This window comes from Gorilla gorilla, chromosome 20, assembly GCF_029281585.2.
Source record: "Gorilla gorilla gorilla isolate KB3781 chromosome 20, NHGRI_mGorGor1-v2.1_pri, whole genome shotgun sequence".
Taxonomy (NCBI): domain Eukaryota; kingdom Metazoa; phylum Chordata; class Mammalia; order Primates; family Hominidae; genus Gorilla; species Gorilla gorilla.
This window is the reverse complement of record NC_073244.2, coordinates 49,568,639-49,587,424: the sequence shown is the minus strand read 5'-3', so window position 1 is coordinate 49,587,424 and position 18,786 is coordinate 49,568,639.

The window sequence follows — 18,786 nt, the reverse complement described above, 5'->3', positions numbered from 1 at the left end:
GCCTCTTTACTTGTTCCCCACTTTGAGGTGGGGCTAGATGAAGACTCGTCTTCATTCAGCTCCAGAAACCTGCTACTGTGTACTGAATAGAGTGACATTTCTCAGCTGTAACAAATATTCTAGCTTCTCTTCTTCCTCAAGCCTAGAATCCCTTGGAAAGTGGCCAGAGAAAACAGATGCCCTTTGTCCTAAAGGGGACACTTTTTCGATGAGTGCAGTATATCCTTTAGAGGGCAAGGGCCAGTATCTGATCACTTTTTCGTAGAAAAGTCTGCCCTGGCACTCTTTCTCTTTGGCTACTATTCCTTTCCTTAGAAGGTCTTAGAGGCATCTGGCTGGGCACGGTGGTTCATGCCTATGTAATCCCAGCACTTTGGGAGGCTGAGGCAGGCAGATTACCTGAGGTCAGGAGTTCAAGACCAGCCTGGTCAACATGGCGAAACCCTGTCTCTACTAAAAATATAAAAATTAGCTGGGCGTCATGGTGGGCTCCTCTAGTCCCAGCTACTTGGGAGGCAAGAGAATCGCTTGAACCCAGGAGGCAGTGATAACAGTGAGCCCAGATCGCGCCACTGCACTCCAGCCTGGGCAACAGAGCAAGACTCCTTCTCAAAAAAAAAAGTTTGCATCCATATTTATATATGAGATTATATTCTAATTTCCTTCTGTATTATATTTTCCATATTTGATATGTCATGTCAGTTCCTTAAAAAAAGATAGAACTTGTCTTGGAAAACGTATGGAGCTTTTTATATCTGTTGATTTGTTTTGTTCATGTTAGATTTTTAATCACCTTAAAGGTGATTATATGTATATGTATATAAGTATTTTTATATGAGCCCCTAAGTAAAAGTTAAGTATCCCATGTTTTCTGTTTGTTAATTTTTGTTTTGGGGACTTTTTTGAGACAGGGTCTCACTCTGTCATCCAGGTTGGAGCACAGTGGTGCAATCACAGCTCACTGCAGCCTCGACCTCCCAGGCTCAAGCGATCCTCCCACCTCAGCCTCCTGAGTAGCTGGAACTACAAGCAGACACCACCATGCCTGGCTAATTAATTTTTTGTAGAGAGAGGGTTTCACCATGTTGTGCAGGCTGATCTCGAACTCCTGGGCTCAAACAATCCTCCTGCCTCGGCCTCCCAAAGTGCTAGAATTACAGGTGTGAGCCACCACGCCAGGCCTCTTTTGGTTTTCTCCTGAGCAGCCACAGGTGTGTGCATGTCCACGGCCTTCCAGACCTCTAGGAACCTGTGGGATCTTAGCAAGGCCCTCTATTGCTGTCTCATTCCTGTGACTGTCTGGTTCTTCCTGTAACTGTCTGGTCTGCCATTTTGTTAATTACCCTAACCGGTATGGGGCTCAGGCTATTATAAGAATTCCCTGATTGTTTGTCACTGAGCTCTCCATTGTTTTCAGCAGTACTCAGGGCATGCATTTTTTTCATGTCTGCTACTAACTCCATTCGGCCCGCTCTGATAGTACCGTCGAACTGCCAGTCCTGAAGGTAGACTTGAGGGGAGGGGCGGGCAGGATGGGAACAGCACCTGGCTAAAATACCATAGATCCCACTATTCTTTCCAAGAGTCAGTAGACTTGCTTTCAACAAATGCTTCTTAATTATGTCCATGCTCTTGATCAGCTTCCAGCGTTTTTGAATAGTGGTTTTTGACAATTTTCTACACTTTTATCATTGCTTTTAGGGGAGAGGATTTCATAAACTCCTCACTTAACCATTCCAGAAGTCAGTCCAGAATATAATTGGTTTTTATTGTACCACCTGGGGAGTCATGCCTTTCTTCAATACTAGAAAATTCTCGAACGGGCGCGGTGGCTCATGCCTGTAATCCTAGCACTTTGGAGGCTGAAGCGGGTGGATTGCCAGAGCCCAGGAGTTCGAAACCAGCCTGGACAACACGGTGAAACCCCATCTCTACTAAAATACAAAAAAAAATTAGCCAGGCCTGGCGGCGTGCGCCTGTATTCCCAGCTACTCAGGAGGCAAGAGAATTGCTTGAACCCGGGAGGCGGAGGTTGCAGTGAGCCGAGATCGCGCCACTGCACTCCAGCCTGGGCAACAGAGTGAGACTCCGTCTCTTAAAAAAAAGAAGAAGAAGAAGAAAATTCTCAAATGCTAATGTTTTGCTTACTTCTTCTCCATCATTCCATCTATAATTTCCTTCTAGCATCCGATTACAATACAACTGGGTTGCCACTGCTCATTCAACAACGTTGCTTCTTGGCCTGTCATGTTTTCCCTTTTTTTTTTTTTTTTTTTTTTATGAGACGGAGACTCTCCTGTCACCCAGGCTGGAGTGCAGTGGCGCGATATCGGCTCACTGCAAGCTCCACCTCCCGGGTTCACGCCATTCTCCTGCCTCAGCCTCCCGAGTAGCTGGGACTACAGGCGCCTGCCACCACGCCCGCCTAATTTTTTGTATTTTCAGTAGAGACGGGGATTCACCGTGTTAGCCAGGATGGTCTTGATCTCCTGACTTCATAAACCGCCCGCCTCGGCCTCCCAAAGCGCTGGGATTACAGGCGAGCCACCGCACCCGGCCATGTTTTCTCTATCCATCCAACTTGTCTTTTTAATTTCCTCTGACCTACTGATCAGATTACTCATTTTCTTTAGCTGTGCCAAAACTGTTAAGTGCTTTAAGGTCTAACCTGTCTTTTTCAAACCTGTCTGGTGCTTTTAATAGTATTTTCTTTCCTCATGTTTTCTATATCTGTTGTCCACTAATATTTTAACAATGGCTATAATATAACCCCCAAGCAGTATTAATATTTTCTGATAGAGGAAGAAGTGTAAATTTAGCTCTGTCCATTGCAGTCTACTCATAGTGGATTGTTTTCTGGAATGTTTCCTAACTTTGGACTGTGAGCTCATGATAACTGAAGTTTCCTGCGTGGAAAGTTTCAGTGGAATTGAAGTGATGCTTCTCCCTTCCTCTCCGCTCCCCACCTTGTACCCCATTATTTTCACTCGTTGGGAAGTTCTGTTTGTTCCTGGTTTGATATTTCTGTACCTTGCAGCTAAAATAAGTTCATACCTCAAACCCAAGTGAAGTAAGGCTCATAATTTACAAATATGGAAGGAAGAAATTATTTCCATTTTAGTACCTAGTATTATGCAGGAGTCTTAATTCCAATTCTTCGAATCACTCATTCTTAAGGTTCATAACCCATCTGTTTAAACGTAAACTCTTTTTGTTATTAGGTATTGCTGCATAATAAATGACCACAAATGGAGGAGGTTAAAAAAACATACATTAGCGATGTCATAGTTCTCATGGGTTAGAGTCTGCGCTTGGCTGAGGAAGGGTTCTCTGCTCAGGATCTCACAAGACTGCAATGAGGATATCAGCCAGACTGTGTTCCTTTATGGAGTTTAGGGTTTTCCTCCAAGCTGTTGTGCTTGTTGGCGGAGTTCAGTTCCTCACACTTATGGGTTTGATGGCCCCATTGAACGAGTTATGTGGCACTACATTCCTTGCCATCCCTCAGTCTTTCTTCTTCTTCTTCTTTTTTTTTTTGAAATGGTATCTTGCTCTGTCACCCAAGCTGGAATGCAGTGATGTGATCTCGGCTTACTGCAGCCTCCGCCTCCCGGATTCCAATGATTCTCCTGCCTCAGCCTCCTGAGTAGCTGGGATTACAGGCACCCACCACCATGCCCAGCTAATTTTTGTATTTTTAGTAGAGATAGGGTTTCACCATGTTGGCCAGGCTAGTCTTGAACTCCTAACCTTGTGGTCCACCCTCCTCGGCCTCCCAAAGTGCTGGGATTACAGGCATGAGCCACCGCGCCTGGCCGTAGATGCAAACAAACATTATAAGTAAATATTAACTAATGAAACTGAGTAGGTATCAAAATAATAATATGCCTTGGCCAACCAGGGTTTATTCCAGGGATGTTTAAAAATCAAGAAATATATTTATACCAATTAATATATCAATAAATTAAAGAGGAATAGTATATGACTATAGCAACAGATAATAAAATGGCATTAAAAAAAGAGTAATAGATGAGTAGGTAGTAAAAAAAAGAAAAAGAAAAGAAAAAATGAGGCATTTCTAACATAGGAAGCTATTTAAATACAACACAGATGATTCACCCACAACCAAAAAGAAACGTTAGATTAATGTGAACTGTTGATGTAATTTCCATTACATTGAAGGAAAAGACTGAAAGCCTGGTATCACTCCCATTATATGAGATAATTAAAGCTATTTCAATTAAAGTAAAGAAATCGATGTAAATATTAGAAAAGGCATTTTCATTTTAACTTGCAGATAATTTGATATTTAGAAAACCAGAGTGCAATAAAATTATGAAAATAATAAGAATATTTGATAAGAGTGAAAACTTACTAAATTGACATTTAAAATGTTGGCATGGGGGGGTACTGAACACAATAAAACAACATAAATCATAAGTTTGGAAAAAATGAGGACATCATATAAAACAAACAAATAATTTGGATCCCGAATATGATTTTTTAAAACACTCATTTATCAGTAGGAAAACAAATGAATAAACAGGCAAAAAGCACAACTAGGAAAAATCATAATTAATAACTGTCAAGTAAAAATCTGTGAAAAACACTCAACTCACCAGCGATTAGAAAAATAAAAACTAAAACACATAACAGGAGAAGTATAGCACCCATTGCAATTTTGACTGAGCTGTCAGATATTTCAAAACTGAAGAAGTTGGCTATATGCACCCATGCTGAAAATGTTTACAGCCTATGCCTCAGCAAGTAGAGACTACTGTTCACATGTACACTAGAAAACAGAAGCAAAGCTCGTTAGTCTTTTTATAATAGTGAAAATGTAAGCAACTGCATAATTGTCAATTGCAAAAGCAAAAAAGATTTAAATACACTGAAGTATATTTATAGAAAGATTAGGCTGAAAGAGTTTTCATTTTGTAGAAAAATAGCAGCTCTACATTCAGAAAAAAGAAGCTAATTACAGGTCATGATGTGCACTGTCATCGACTCATGGCTAATCACAGGAAATGTCTGAAAATTCCAACCCTAGAGTCACTCGCTTTGGATCTGGCAACTTTTCCCAAAGGTGTTTATAGGTATTAGGAATGCGGTTTCCATGGCAACATTTTAAAATGTTCTTTATGCCACGGCTCATTATTCCTTTGTTTGACTGATAATGAGCTTTTCATTGTTCCAAGGTGGAGATTTAATATTCAGTACTTCATAAACTTGTTTAAGCAAAGAAGCCTTAATAAAAGTACCATCAAGTACTAATGGTGTTCCTGGTAGCATAATTTCAAAAATGTTGGGCAAAGGTATGTCCCTACATTTAACATGCATATATAGTTACCTGGAGGAATAGCAACCTATTGCAATGGCTTATTTTACTACAGAATTCATTATTCTGTCTTGTGTTAGATTTTATTGTAAAACTTAACCTTGTATGGGAAAATAGTGTTAACTATAAAACTGAGAATAAATGAATAGGATATTGGATTTCCTACATGCAAGAAATGGACATAGTTGCAGCCATAAAAAAGAACAAGCTCATGTCCTTTGCAGGGGCATGGATGGAGCTGGAGGCCATTATCCTTAGCAAACTAATGCAGGAACAGAAAACCAAATACCACATGTTCTCACTTATAAGTGGGGCCTAATTGATGAGAACACGTGGACGGATAGAGGGGAACAACGGACACTGGGGCCTATTGAAGTTGGAGGGTGGGAGGAGGGAGAGGATCAGGAAAAATAATTAATGGGTACTAGGCGTAATACCTGGGTGATGAAATAATCTGTAGAACCCCCATGACACACGTTCACCTGTGATAAACCTCACATGTACCCTTGAGCTTAAAATAAAAGTTAAAAAAAAAAAAAGAAATGGACAAAGAAATGTAAATTATAATGGATAATCACACTGACATCATGGATGGTGGCTTGACAATGTGTAACTTGTGATTTTCTTCAATCATTCTTATTTAAAAGGTATTGATTCTTTCATTGGGTTGAATTCTAATTGTGCAAAAATGCACAGATTTCATTCAAACTAATATTCTTTAATGCTGGCACTTCCTTGAGATTGCCAGAAAATACAGTGGAAGGTATATCAAATGATTATTTTAGAGTGGTCATCTAGCTGGAAGTGCTTGAAAGTAGTTATCAACTGTAAGTAGCATCCTGATTTAGAAAATGGTAAAATGTGGGGAAAAAGGTGTTTTTCGGTATTGAAAAAATCAATTATGTGTGAAACAACTCTTCATAAAATCAAGTAAATATTAGAAGAAGTAATCTAGACCACAAGTTGGCATACTCTTTCTTAAAGGGCCAACAGTAAAGGGCTAAACAGTAACTAATTTAGGCTTTGGGTCATATTTTACAACTACTCAAACGTGCTACTGATGTGGGAAAGAAATGAGTAAATAAATGGGTATAGCTGTGTCCCAATAAAATTTCATTTACAAAACCAGTGGTTGGTCCATGCGCAATTGATTGCTGACTGCTAATCTTGAAACTACCAGAGTTGGATCAATAATTTTGTATTTATCAAGATTTATAATTAAATCAGAATAGTTAAATCCTGGATATTCTATATCAGGGGTCCCCAGCCCCCAGGCCACTGACTGGTATTGGAACCTGGTTAGGAACCCAGCTGCACTGAGCAGGAGGCCAATGAAGGAAGCTGAGCTCCTCCTCCCTGTCAGATCAGTGGTAGCATGAGATTCTTATCGTGAGCCCTACTGTGAACGGAGCATGCAGGGGATCTAGGCTGCTCACTCTTTATGAGAATCTAACGATAAACGTAACGTGCTTGAATCATCTCACCCCCTCCCCCAGCCCATGGAAAAACTGTCTTCCACCAAACCGGTCCCTGGTGCCAAAACGGTTGAGGATAGCTCTTCTAGATAAATAACTTTTAATTTCATAGTTCTGTGGGTAGATCCTTAGTTCAGTTGGTAGATAATGTATATATATTTTCTATGATTAGTTTCTCAAGGGAAACTAATTTAGCTTTTGATTTTTAGGAGCTGTTCTTATAGAGACTTGTTATACTCATCTAATCCATGCTGCAATGAGCTGGAAAATTTTCATTAGAAATAATTTCCTTCTTTAAGTCTTACCTGAGGATGTACCATAGTATAAGTATTGCTTTTTATTTTTTTTGAGAGTCTTGGTCTGTCACCTAGGTTGGAGTACAGTGGGGCGATCCTGGCTCACTGCAACCTCCACCTCCCCTCTCCCAGATCCTCCCACCTCAGCTTCCCCAGTAGCCACCACACCTGGCTAATTTTTTTTTTTTTTGTATTTTTGGTAGGAATGGGGTTTCTCCGTATTGGCCAGGGTAGTCTCAAACTCTGGCCTCAAGTGATTCAACTGCCTCAGGCTCCGAAAGCACTGAGATTACAGGTGTGAACCACCGTGCCCGGCCAAGTGCTGCTTTTAAAATGAAGAGGTTCCTTTCCTTTGATTAAATAAATATATATTTTTTAGTTTAAAAAATCTCCAATATCATCTTAAGTCAATTTTGATAAATTACATTCTTTTAGGAAAATAATCTAGTCTCTCTAGATTTCTAAATATACAGGAAGAAACTTAAGTATTACTTTATAATTAAAATTTTTTCTCCATATTTATAGATATATCCCCTTTCTTATTAATGATGCTATAATGTAATCATTCTTACTTTTTTCTTTTTTCTTTTGAGACAGAGTCTCACCCTGTCACCCAGGCTGGAGTGCAGTGGCGCAATCTCACTCACTGCAACCTCCACCTCCCAGGTTCAAGTGATTTTCCTGCCTCAGCCTCCTGAGCAGCTGGGATTACAGGCGGCCGCCACCATGCCCAGCTAATTTTTTTTTTTGTATTTTTAGTAGAGATGGGGTTTTGCCATGTTGGCCAGGCTGGTCTCAAACTCCTGACCTCAGGCTGCCCAAAGTGCTTACAGGCATGAGCCACTGCGCTCGGCCTTACTTTTTTCTTGACCAGATTTAGCAATGTCTTTTTGATGTTAAAATACCTTTTTCTTTTTTGAAACAGGGTCTTTAGCTATGTCACCCAGGCTGGAGTATACTGGCACAATTATAGCTCACTGTAACCTTGAATTCCTGGGCTCAAGCGATCCTCCCACCGCTGCCTGTTGAGTAGCTAGGACTATATGCAAGCACCATCAGACCCAGCTAATTACTATTTTTCTATTTTTCATAGACAGGGGGTCTCGGTAGGTTGCCCAGGCTGATCTTAAACTCCTAGCCTCAAGTGATCCTCCTACTTTGGTCTCCCAAAGTGCTGGGATTAGAATGAAAAGTATATTCCTGTTAATATACTTTTAACAGGAAAAATTAAAAAAAAAATTAGTTGACGATTACTATGTTATTTTGAAATCACAGTACTGTACTTCTATACGTATTCATAGCGTTTTCCAGAAAACAAAAACTTTTGAGTACTATTTCAGGTACAAATCAATACACTCTAATAATTTTAGTTATATTAATTGCTTTCTTATGTGGGCTTAGGGTTTACTTTAATTTTCTAGTTTTGCATGTCTAATGTTTATTACTTTATCAATTTTATCAATGCCTACTAAGCAACAGGCATTGAATAGGTTCTGGGGATAGAGTGGTAAAGAGAAATAAAGTTCTGGCTTTCATTTTGGTTTGCTGCATGCATTGAAGAGTATTAAATTTCCAAAGAATAGAGGACTAACATCCCAAAGATCTGATATTTAGGCATTTTGTTAGTCCTTTCTGTACAGGTCCTAATTTCAATATTAATTTCCTATTTAAGACTTATACATGAGATCATAAATTTCAAAAAGGAGGTAACAAAATATTACCATGCCAATTAATAGCCATAAAATAAATTTCTATAATGGAGAAATCTAGCAGTCACCTCTGTAACCAACTGGTAACACTTAGCATCCTTAATACTTGGAAAACTCAACATTATGTGTTTTTTAATGAACATAACATCTATTCAATTAAACCTCTTTGTTCAGCTTCAGATTACTGGAAATATTAGTTCCGATAAATAAATGATCCACAAGGAAATAATTTCAAAAATCCAGAATGTGAGACATTCAATAAGACAACTATTCTATACTCTTCAAAAATCCGAAGTTATGAAAAAATTGTGGAGAAGTTTTTCTACACTAGGAGTTGGCATTTTTGTTTGTTTGTTTGTTTAGGTGGAGTCTCTCTCTGTCACCGAGGCCTGGCTAATTTTTTAGTAGAGATGGGGTTTCTCCATGTTGGCCAAGCTGGTCTCGAACTCCTGACCTTGTGATCTGCCCACCTCGACCTCCCAAATTGCTGGGATTACAGGTGTGAGCCACTGCACCTGGCCTTTTCTTTTAAAACCAGATAGTAAAATTTCAGGCTGTGTGGGCCATATGGTCTCTGTTGTAACTACTCAACTCTGCTAGGGCAGCGTGAAAGCAGACATACAATATGTAAACAAGTGAACATGGCAGAGCTTCACTAAAACTCGTGTTTTAAATCTTCTCATGTTTTTTACATTCTACTAGTTTTTTTTTTGTTGTTGTTGTTGCTTTAAGACACAGTCTTGCTCTTGTCACCAGGCTGGAGTGCAATGGTGCGATCTCAGCTCAATGCAACCTCCACCTCCTGGCTTCAAGTGATTCTCCTGTCTCAGCCTCCTGAGTAGCTGGGATTACAGGCACCCACCACCACACCCAGCTAATTTTTGTATTTTTAGTAGAGATGGGGTTTCACCATGTTGGCCAGGCTGGTCTTGAACTCCTGACCTCAGGTGATCCACCTGCCTTGGCCTCCCAAAATGCTGGGATTACAAGTGTGAACCACTGCCTGGCACATTCTACTAGATTTTAATCAGAAGGGATTACTTAAAACTTAAAAAGGCATAAGTAATTAATGAAGGTTTTCTAAGTTCATTACACCTATATGGACTCATAGTATTTCACTAACAGTAACATAAATAATATTAAAAATAATATCTAATGCTCAATGAACAGAGATCATGTACAAGATAGCTTTCCAAGTTTTCTGTATTCCAATTAACAGCACTATAACGTAGGTACTATTATCATCATTTATGAAGGACTCCCAGAAGGATAAATACCTTGTTCAATGTCATACAGGTTATAAGAAATGGAATGGCAATCATAATGGCTTTCCCACTCATTTGTTAGATCAACAGGGGTTTTCTGTGGTATGTTTTCTCAAGTCTAACAATTAGTGATTGGGGCTGAAATGCTTTTATAAATAATGCATATAAACAAGGGCATTTCAACATTCTCTGAATTTTCCTTTAATGTGAATATTAAACAATCCATAGAGAAACACCAATAAAGGTGCTCTTATGTAAAAATACATCATACATTCTCTAGATTTTAACGACATTTGGGTCAACTTAAAAAGTTGGAATTTACAACTTAAAAACTTGAAATAACATTTATATTCTGAGGAGTTCTCACCAGTATAATCTCTTTAATGCCTTACAAGAAGTGAACCATATCTAAAATTACTCCCACACTCCTTTCATTCAAATTCTTTCTCAGAGTTATAAATGTCCTGATGTACTGTACATACTCTGCTGCATATATAGGCCTTTCCACAGTCCTCATATTTATAAGGTTTCCTCCATTATGAATTCTCTGATGTGCTTTAAGAATTAAACTATGCCAAAAGGATTTCCAACATTTGTTACAGTCAAAAGATCTCTCACCACTGTGAATACTCTGATGTTGAGTAAGTCGTGTATATACACTAAAGGCCTTCCCACATTCCTTACATTCATAAGGTTTCTCACCAGTATGAATTCTCTCATGTATTCTAAGGCTTTGCAAATGACTAAAGGCCTTCCCACATTCCTTACATTCATAGGGTTTCTCACCAGTGTGAATTCTTTCATGCCTAAGAAAGTTTGAGGGACAACTGAAGGTTTTCCCACGTTCCTTACATTCATAGGGTTTCTCACCAGTATGTATTCTCTGATGTACTGTTGAGGGAAGAGAGAGACCCTCTCATATTGTTTTATGTTGTTTTCTACTCAGTACCTGTTTTAAGAAAAAACAACAAGGAAGTAAAACCAAAGACAGGCAGCCCAGTGCCAGGCCCGAAGCCAGGCATGGGACTGCCTGGCCTAAACCCAGTAGTTAAAAATCAACTCATAACTTAGAAACCGATCTTGTTCATACATTCCAGACATTGTGTAGAACATTGTGAAACTCACTGCCCTGTTCTGTTTCTCTCTGACCACTGGTGCATGCAGCCCCTGTCACGTACCGCCTGCTTGCTCAAATCAATCACGACCCTTTCATGTGAAATCTTTAGTGTTGTGAGCCCTTAAAAGGGACAGAAGTTGTGCACTCGGGGAGCTCAGATTTTAAGGCAGTAGCTTGCCGATGCTCCCAGCTGAACAAAGCCCTTCCTACTACAACTCGGTGTCTGAGAGGTTTTGTCTGCAGCTCGTTCTGTTACACTGTAAGTCCTGCATGACGACTAAAGGTCTTGCCACATTTGTCACATTCACAGAGTTTTTCTCTGTTATGTATTCTCTGAGGTAGAGTAAGAGATAACATTTTCTATAAATGTGTACTTTTTCATAGCTGATAATTCCATACCCTGGCTCCAAACCTAAAACAAATTTTAAAAAATTATTTTCCTAGACCCAAAAAGATAAATGTTCTATCATTTTTTAAATTAAAAATATCACCCATTAGAGATGAATACTTTAAAGAACTCTAAAATCAGCAATACAATTTGCAAAAGTTACTGTCGATGTTTCCATAGCTCATTTATCACACTTTACTACATTGATTAAATGTACTCTTTCCTGTATTGGTTTCCATATAAGATACAAACTAATAGATTAAAAGCAACTATTTATACTTGATCTTCCCCCAGTGATATTTCTGCCTTAAAATATAGACACTGCAGTTCACTCCCTGCTATGCGCAGCCAGGTGTACTTTTTGTTGTTCCCCATATCAAGTAAATTACTGAGAGTTTTTAATACCTTTCCTGAAATTTTTCTTATTAATTATGTATTCTACAAATGTTCCATCTGTTTTATTCCTTCCTAACTTTTCTAAGATTCTCTCTCACTTTTCCTTTTAACTAAGATTGATCATTCTGGTAATTCTCAGAAGGGTATGCCAATGAGTTTTCAGACACACACTAGGTTTACACCCAGCTAAAAGTCTTATGGAATTCTGAGAATTTGGGTACTTTGGAGAAAAGAAGGGCAACTGAACCATAGAGTGAAGGAGTATAGAGGAAGTGTGTCAGGAAGTATAATAAAAAGTACTGAATGACTTAGCATGGAGGATAACAACCTATATGAATAGCTTGAGCAAATTTGAAAGTGCTGAATGAGTAGGATGTAACTTGGGGACAAGAAATATCCTCTTGTGAATATGGGATGATATACGTCCAAATGCAGAAATAATACAACAGTCTCTTCCAAAATATATAACAATAGAGGCCAGGCACAGTGGCTCACGCCTGTAATCCCAGCACTTGGGGAGGCTGAGGCAGGCAGATCATGAGGTCAGGAGTTCGACAGCAGCCTGGCCAACACGGCAAACCCTGTCTCTACTAAAAATACAAAAATTAGCCAGGTGTGGTGGCAGGCACCTGTAATCCCAGCTACCCAGGAGGCTGAGGCAGGAGAATCGCTTGAACCCGGGAGGCAGAGGTCACAGTGAGCCAAGATCGTGCCATTACACTCTATCCTGGGTGACAAGAGCAAGACTCCATCTCAAAAAAATAAAATAAAATAAAATAAAATAATAAAAATTAATAACAAAATTGGAAAACCAAAACACCTTCCATATGGAAGTAAAAATGTCCTCTTCAGAATAACTGCTGGGCCAATATGAAAATAAAAACCAAGAAGAAAGAATTATAGTAAATCACAATAGAGAAAATAAAAATATACTAGAATTTTGGGCATTCAATCTCAAGATTCAGACAATTCAAAGACTTAAATTTGATTATCTCAATAAAAATGGAAGAAACAAATGAGTTAAGGACTCAATCCCAAACTTTATATAAAATAAAGGAAAACATAAAAACTACCTCGAGAGCAAAATGTAATGAGTTAGAAAACAGTACAATTAATAAATAGCTAGTGCTTAAAAAAATCAGTAAGTAAAACAGCCAAATCAAACAGGAGCAAAAATAACAAATAATAAATGATAAATGATATAACAAATGTTAAATGTGAGATAAAAATAAATTTCTTTATGAGTGCATTTGAATACAATATGAATACTTTTAAAAGTATAAGTGGATGGCCGGGCACGGTGGCTCATGCCTGTAATCCCTCCTTTGGGAGGCCGAGGTGGGCGGATCATGAGGTCAGGAGATTGAGACCATCCTGGCTAACACGGTGAAACTCCGTCTCTACTAAAAATACAAAAAAAAAAAAAAAAAAAAAAAATTAGCCAGGCGTGGTGGCGGGCGCCTGTAGTCCCCAGCTACTCGGGAGGATGAGGTGAGAGAATGGCGAGAACCCGGGAGGCAGAGCTTCCAGTGAGCTGAGATAGAGCCACTGCACTCCAGCGTGGGTGACAGAGCGAGACTCCATCTCAAAAAAAAAAAGAAAGTATAAGTGGAATAGACAATTTTCTCAAATAAAAATTATCTAAATTTACCACAGAAGAGAAAGCCTAAGGAAAGCCATAGAAAAAACAGAAAAAGTTGTCAGAAGAGACAGTTGTAATGAGCACTTTTAAATGACAATTGTGGCTGGGCGCAGTGGATCACACCTGTAATCCCACAACTTTGGCAGGCCAAGGCAGGGGGATCATTAGGTCAGGAGTTCAAGACCAGCCTGACCAACATGGAAAAACGCCGTCTTTACAAACACTACAAAAATTAGCCAGGCCTAGTGACACACGCCTGTAATCCCAGCTACTCAGGAGGCTGAGGCAGGAGAATTGCTTGAACCTGGGAGGCAGAGGTTGCAGTGAGCCAAGATCATACCACTGCACTTCAGCCAGGGTGACAGAGCAAGACTCCGTCTCAAAAAAATTTTTTCTTAAATAAAATAAATCAGCATTATGTAATTTCTAAATATCAATCTCCATGATATGGATCCAAGCTGCATAGACAAAGGGACAACTAAAAAAAGTGAGAGAGACAAAAGTGAGAGAAATTTTATGCCAAAAAAATGAAGATTTTAAAGACTTACAGAGGTGTCACTGGACAAAATTATGAAAGTAGTAACCACATAAAAATGATATGATTATATACACACACTATAATTAAAAAAAGAACTAACAATGATACAAGAGAAAAGAAACTCTAAACTCACTAAATAACACCTTAATTGATGACGTTATACTTGCATATTGATGGCGTAAGCCATCTTATACCCACCCAAGGGGGGTGGGTGTTCCCTGCTGTATGTCTGTGTGCGTTAGGGGTGTATGTGTGTGTGTGTGTCTGTCTGTCCATGGGGTTGCGTGCGTGGATGTCTTCTGCCTCTCTCTTATGTGTGTCTCTCTCTCTCTCTCCCTTCTCCCTCTTTCCGTCGCCCTCTCGTTCTGTCTCTGTCCGTGTGTGTGTGCGTGTGCCTTGGGACACATGTGCCCTGTGCGCCGGAGGGTGGCTTTCTTGCACGTCGGCCTTTCTTCTGGTCAGCCTCTCCCCGCGTCTCTGCCTGGGTCGTGTGGCCGGTTGGCAGTCGTTTTCCCGGCGGTTCCAGTTTGGGGGTCTGTGAAGGCCTGGGCAACGTGGGCATCGGCGTCGGACCCGCAGGGGTTTTCATCCCCTCCCCATCCGGAGCAGCCTCTTTGCTAGGCTAGATCCAGACGACCGCTCCCCAACCAAGGACAACGGCCTCCCAGGCGCTCATTGTCCACCCGCAGGAGGGTGCCCGCAGACCTTCAAGAAGATGGTTCTCACGCCTCTCGCCCTCTGCCCTCATGGAGAGATGTAGCCGCAGCTCCACGCAGGGACGGAGAAGGAAGCCGGCAAGGGGATGGGGCAGGCATCTCTGTCACTCAAAGGCTGGCCTTCCTGGCCGAGTCACCCGTTTGACACTCCTCCCCGGATGCCCGTGGTGGTGGCATGGCCCCGTATCCTGCCTGGGCTCCGGCCTCTGCTCTGACCTCCCTCTTGCTGTGTCTGCCCCGTCTCTGACAAGCCTGGCGGCTTCTTAGTCTGGCTCAATGTCTTCAACAAAGAAGACTTCCCAGTCCATCAGGGAGAAACCTCGTGGGGGTCCGTGTCGTGATTGTTTCCCTCTCCACAGCCCTTTCAGCATGATTGGGCAGGTGTGGCGATCCTGGAGCTCTGGGCTTCCGTAGCTGTGTGGGATAGGGAAGCTCTCTTGGTCTCCATGGCCCAAGTGATGGCTGCACGCTGGGTCCAGGAAGAGGGGGAGGGAAGCCCACCGGTCCTGACCTTGGCCTTCTAGGAAAGGCGGCGTTGCATCCCACCTGCACTTCCTGTCTGATTGTTGAGTGCCAACCGATTGCTCCGCTCCCGGGGAAAGTGCCTTGTAGCCCTGAATCTTTTGGCTGCCACGGATGTGAGGGAGCCAAGGGGACTGTGTTTTGGCTGGGTGCAGGGCAGGTTGCGTCGGGGGTACCGAGCCGGTGGCGGGCTGGGGGTGGGGTTTACTTTGTCCAAACCTCTCGGCTCCTCTGGCGGGCCTCCCTGAATGCGGCCTGGACTCGCGCACAGGCCCTGTCTGGCAGGTTTTCAGGTGCGCTTGGCTTTTCCTCCGCCTTGTGGGTCAGGTCTCCAGTGGCTCCCCGGGCGCACGCCCGGACATCACTGTCCGTCTCGTCGTCGCCGCCTACGGCCTCAAGGACAGACGCTCACTGCATGTGCTCTTGGGGGACGTGAGTGCCACGGGTGGTCACACTGGCTGCAGCTCGGACTCGCCTGTCTCTCTTTGCCCGTGTCACCGGAAGCCGCGTCGGGATGCCGGAGCCCCCCCCCCACCGGGCCTTGGAGATGAAGGCAGGACCCTGCTCCACCCAGGAAGGAGGGAGGCAGTGGGCTCACGGGTCAGTGCCTTTGCAGCCGACAGCACGCCTTGCGGCCCTGGGGATCTTTCTGTGCCCCGGCGAGACCCTTTCCGCCTCACTGCATTGTAACCCCATTCCCGATCACCCGGTGGAATCCATCATCGGACCCCAAGAGGAGTCCGCGCAGCCCAGCCGGCACCCCGAAGATCCTCCTTCACCGGGAACCGAAGCAGAAGAGCGATCAAGGAGGTCCTGACGACAGGACTCCTATGGGTCCGACCCTGGGTCTCCCGCAGGCCCCTCTGGTAGTCCTCTTCCCACCCGCCTCCTCGCGCCGCCGCAACCTCCAGCACCGGCGCCCCAGGCCCCGCAGCCGCCGCGTCGCCGCCATGTTTTAAAGGGTCCGCAGCCTGACTCTTCCCAGTAAGGGGGGTGGGGCGGGAGAGTCGGCGTCGCCAGTGCGCATGCGCGAGGCCCGAGCGGCCGCTTTGGTCACAGTGACCGCCACCGTTGCCCGGGGATGGGTCCCTGAGGCTTGGGGAAGTAGGAGCCCTGTGTGATCGTGCGTCAGAGTCGGGGCTGAGACCAGTCCTAGCCAGGGCAGTTACCAGGACGGTCTCCGGAGGCCGGGATTCGCCGAGGGTCCACCAGCAGGAAGAAACCCCAGGAGGAAGAAACCTCAGACAGATCGCCGGGGAGGCAGCGCGGGATCCCAGCCTCAGGCGTGCGCGGACGGTGCGCGGGTGAGTCTCCCCAAAAGTGGCGCCCTTGTGCTGTCGAGGACAGGTCTGCCTGTGTGCCCGTGGGCTGCTCTCTCACCGGTGGCTCGTAGGCGCGGAGAGCGGAACCCGGCAGCTGCAGGGGCTGCCTGGGGGTGGGTGTTACCCGCTGTATGTCTGTGTGCGTTATGGGTGTGTGTGTGTGTCTGCGTGAGTGTGTGTGGACCTGTGTGTGTGTGTGTGTGTGTTTGTGTCTGTGTGTGTGCTTGCGCGCGTGTGTGTCTGTGTGCCCACTTGTGTCTCTCTCTTACATCTCTCTCTCTCTCTCTCCCTTCTCCCTCTTTCCGTCGCCCTCTCGTTCTGTCTCTGTCCGTGTGTGTGTGTGCGTGTGCCTTGGGACACATGTGCCCTGTGCGCCGGAGGGTGGCTTTCTTGCACGTCGGCCTTTCTTCTGGTCAGCCTCTCCCCGCGTCTCTGCCTGGGTCGTGTGGCCGGTTGGCAGTCGTTTTCCCGGCGGTTCCAGTTTGGGGGTCTGTGAAGGCCTGGGCAACGTGGGCATCGGCGTCGGACCCGCAGGGGTTTTCATCCCCTCCCCATCCGGAGCAGCCTCTTTGCTAGGCTAGATCCAGACGACCGCTCCCCAACCAAGGACAACGGCCTCCCAGGCGCTCATTGTCCACCCGCAGGAGGGTGCCCGCAGACCTTCAAGAAGATGGTTCTCACGCCTCTCGCCCTCTGCCCTCATGGAGAGATGTAGCCGCAGCTCCACGCAGGGACGGAGAAGGAAGCCGGCAAGGGGATGGGGCAGGCATCTCTGTCACTCAAAGGCTGGCCTTCCTGGCCGAGTCACCCGTTTGACACTCCTCCCCGGATGCCCGTGGTGGTGGCATGGCCCCGTATCCTGCCTGGGCTCCGGCCTCTGCTCTGACCTCCCTCTTGCTGTGTCTGCCCCGTCTCTGAGAAGCCTGGCGGCTTCTTAGTCTGGCTCAATGTCTTCAACAAAGAAGACTTCCCAGTCCATCAGGGAGAAACCTCGTGGGGGTCCGTGTCGTGATTGTTTCCCTCTCCACAGCCCTTTCAGCATGATTGGGCAGGTGTGGCGATCCTGGAGCTCTGGGCTTCCGTAGCTGTGTGGGATAGGGAAGCTCTCTTGGTCTCCATGGCCCAAGTGATGGCTGCACGCTGGGTCCAGGAAGAGGGGGAGGGAAGCCCACCGGTCCTGACCTTGGCCTTCTAGGAAAGGCGGCGTTGCATCCCACCTGCACTTCCTGTCTGATTGTTGAGTGCCAACCGATTGCTCCGCTCCCGGGGAAAGTGCCTTGTAGCCCTGAATCTTTTGGCTGCCACGGATGTGAGGGAGCCAAGGGGACTGGGTTTTGGCTGGGTGCAGGGCAGGTTGCGTCGGGGGTACCGAGCCGGTGGCGGGCTGGGGGTGGGGTTTACTTTGTCCAAACCTCTCGGCTCCTCTGGCGGGCCTCCCTGAATGCAGCCTGGACTCGCGCACAGGCCCTGTCTGGCAGGTTTTCAGGTGCGCTTGGCTTTTCCTCCGCCTTGTGGGTCAGGTCTCCAGTGGCTCCCCGGGCGCACGCCCGGACATCACTGTCCGTCTCCTCGTCGCCGCCTACGGCCTCAAGGACAGACGCTCACTGCATGTGCTCTTGGGGGACGTGAGTGCCACGGGTGGTCACACTGGCTGCAGCTCGGACTCGCCTCTGTCTCTCTTTGCCCGTGTCACCGGAAGCCGCGTCGGGATGCCGGAGCCCCCCCGCCCCCCGGGCCTTGGAGATGAAGGCAGGACCCTGCTCCACCCAGGAAGGAGGGAGGCAGTGGGCTCACGGGTCAGTGCCTTTGCAGCCGACAGCACGCCTTGCGGCCCTGGGGATCTTTCTGTGCCCCGGCGAGACCCTTTCCGCCTCACTGCATTGTACCCCATTCCCGATCACCCGGTGGGATCCATCATCGGACCCCAAGAGGAGTCCGCGCAGCCCAGCCGGCACCCCGAAGCTCCTCCTTCACCGGGAACCGAAGCAGAAGAGCGATCAAGGAGGTCCTGACGACAGGACTCCTATGGGTCCGACCCTGGGTCTCCCGCAGGCCCCTCTGG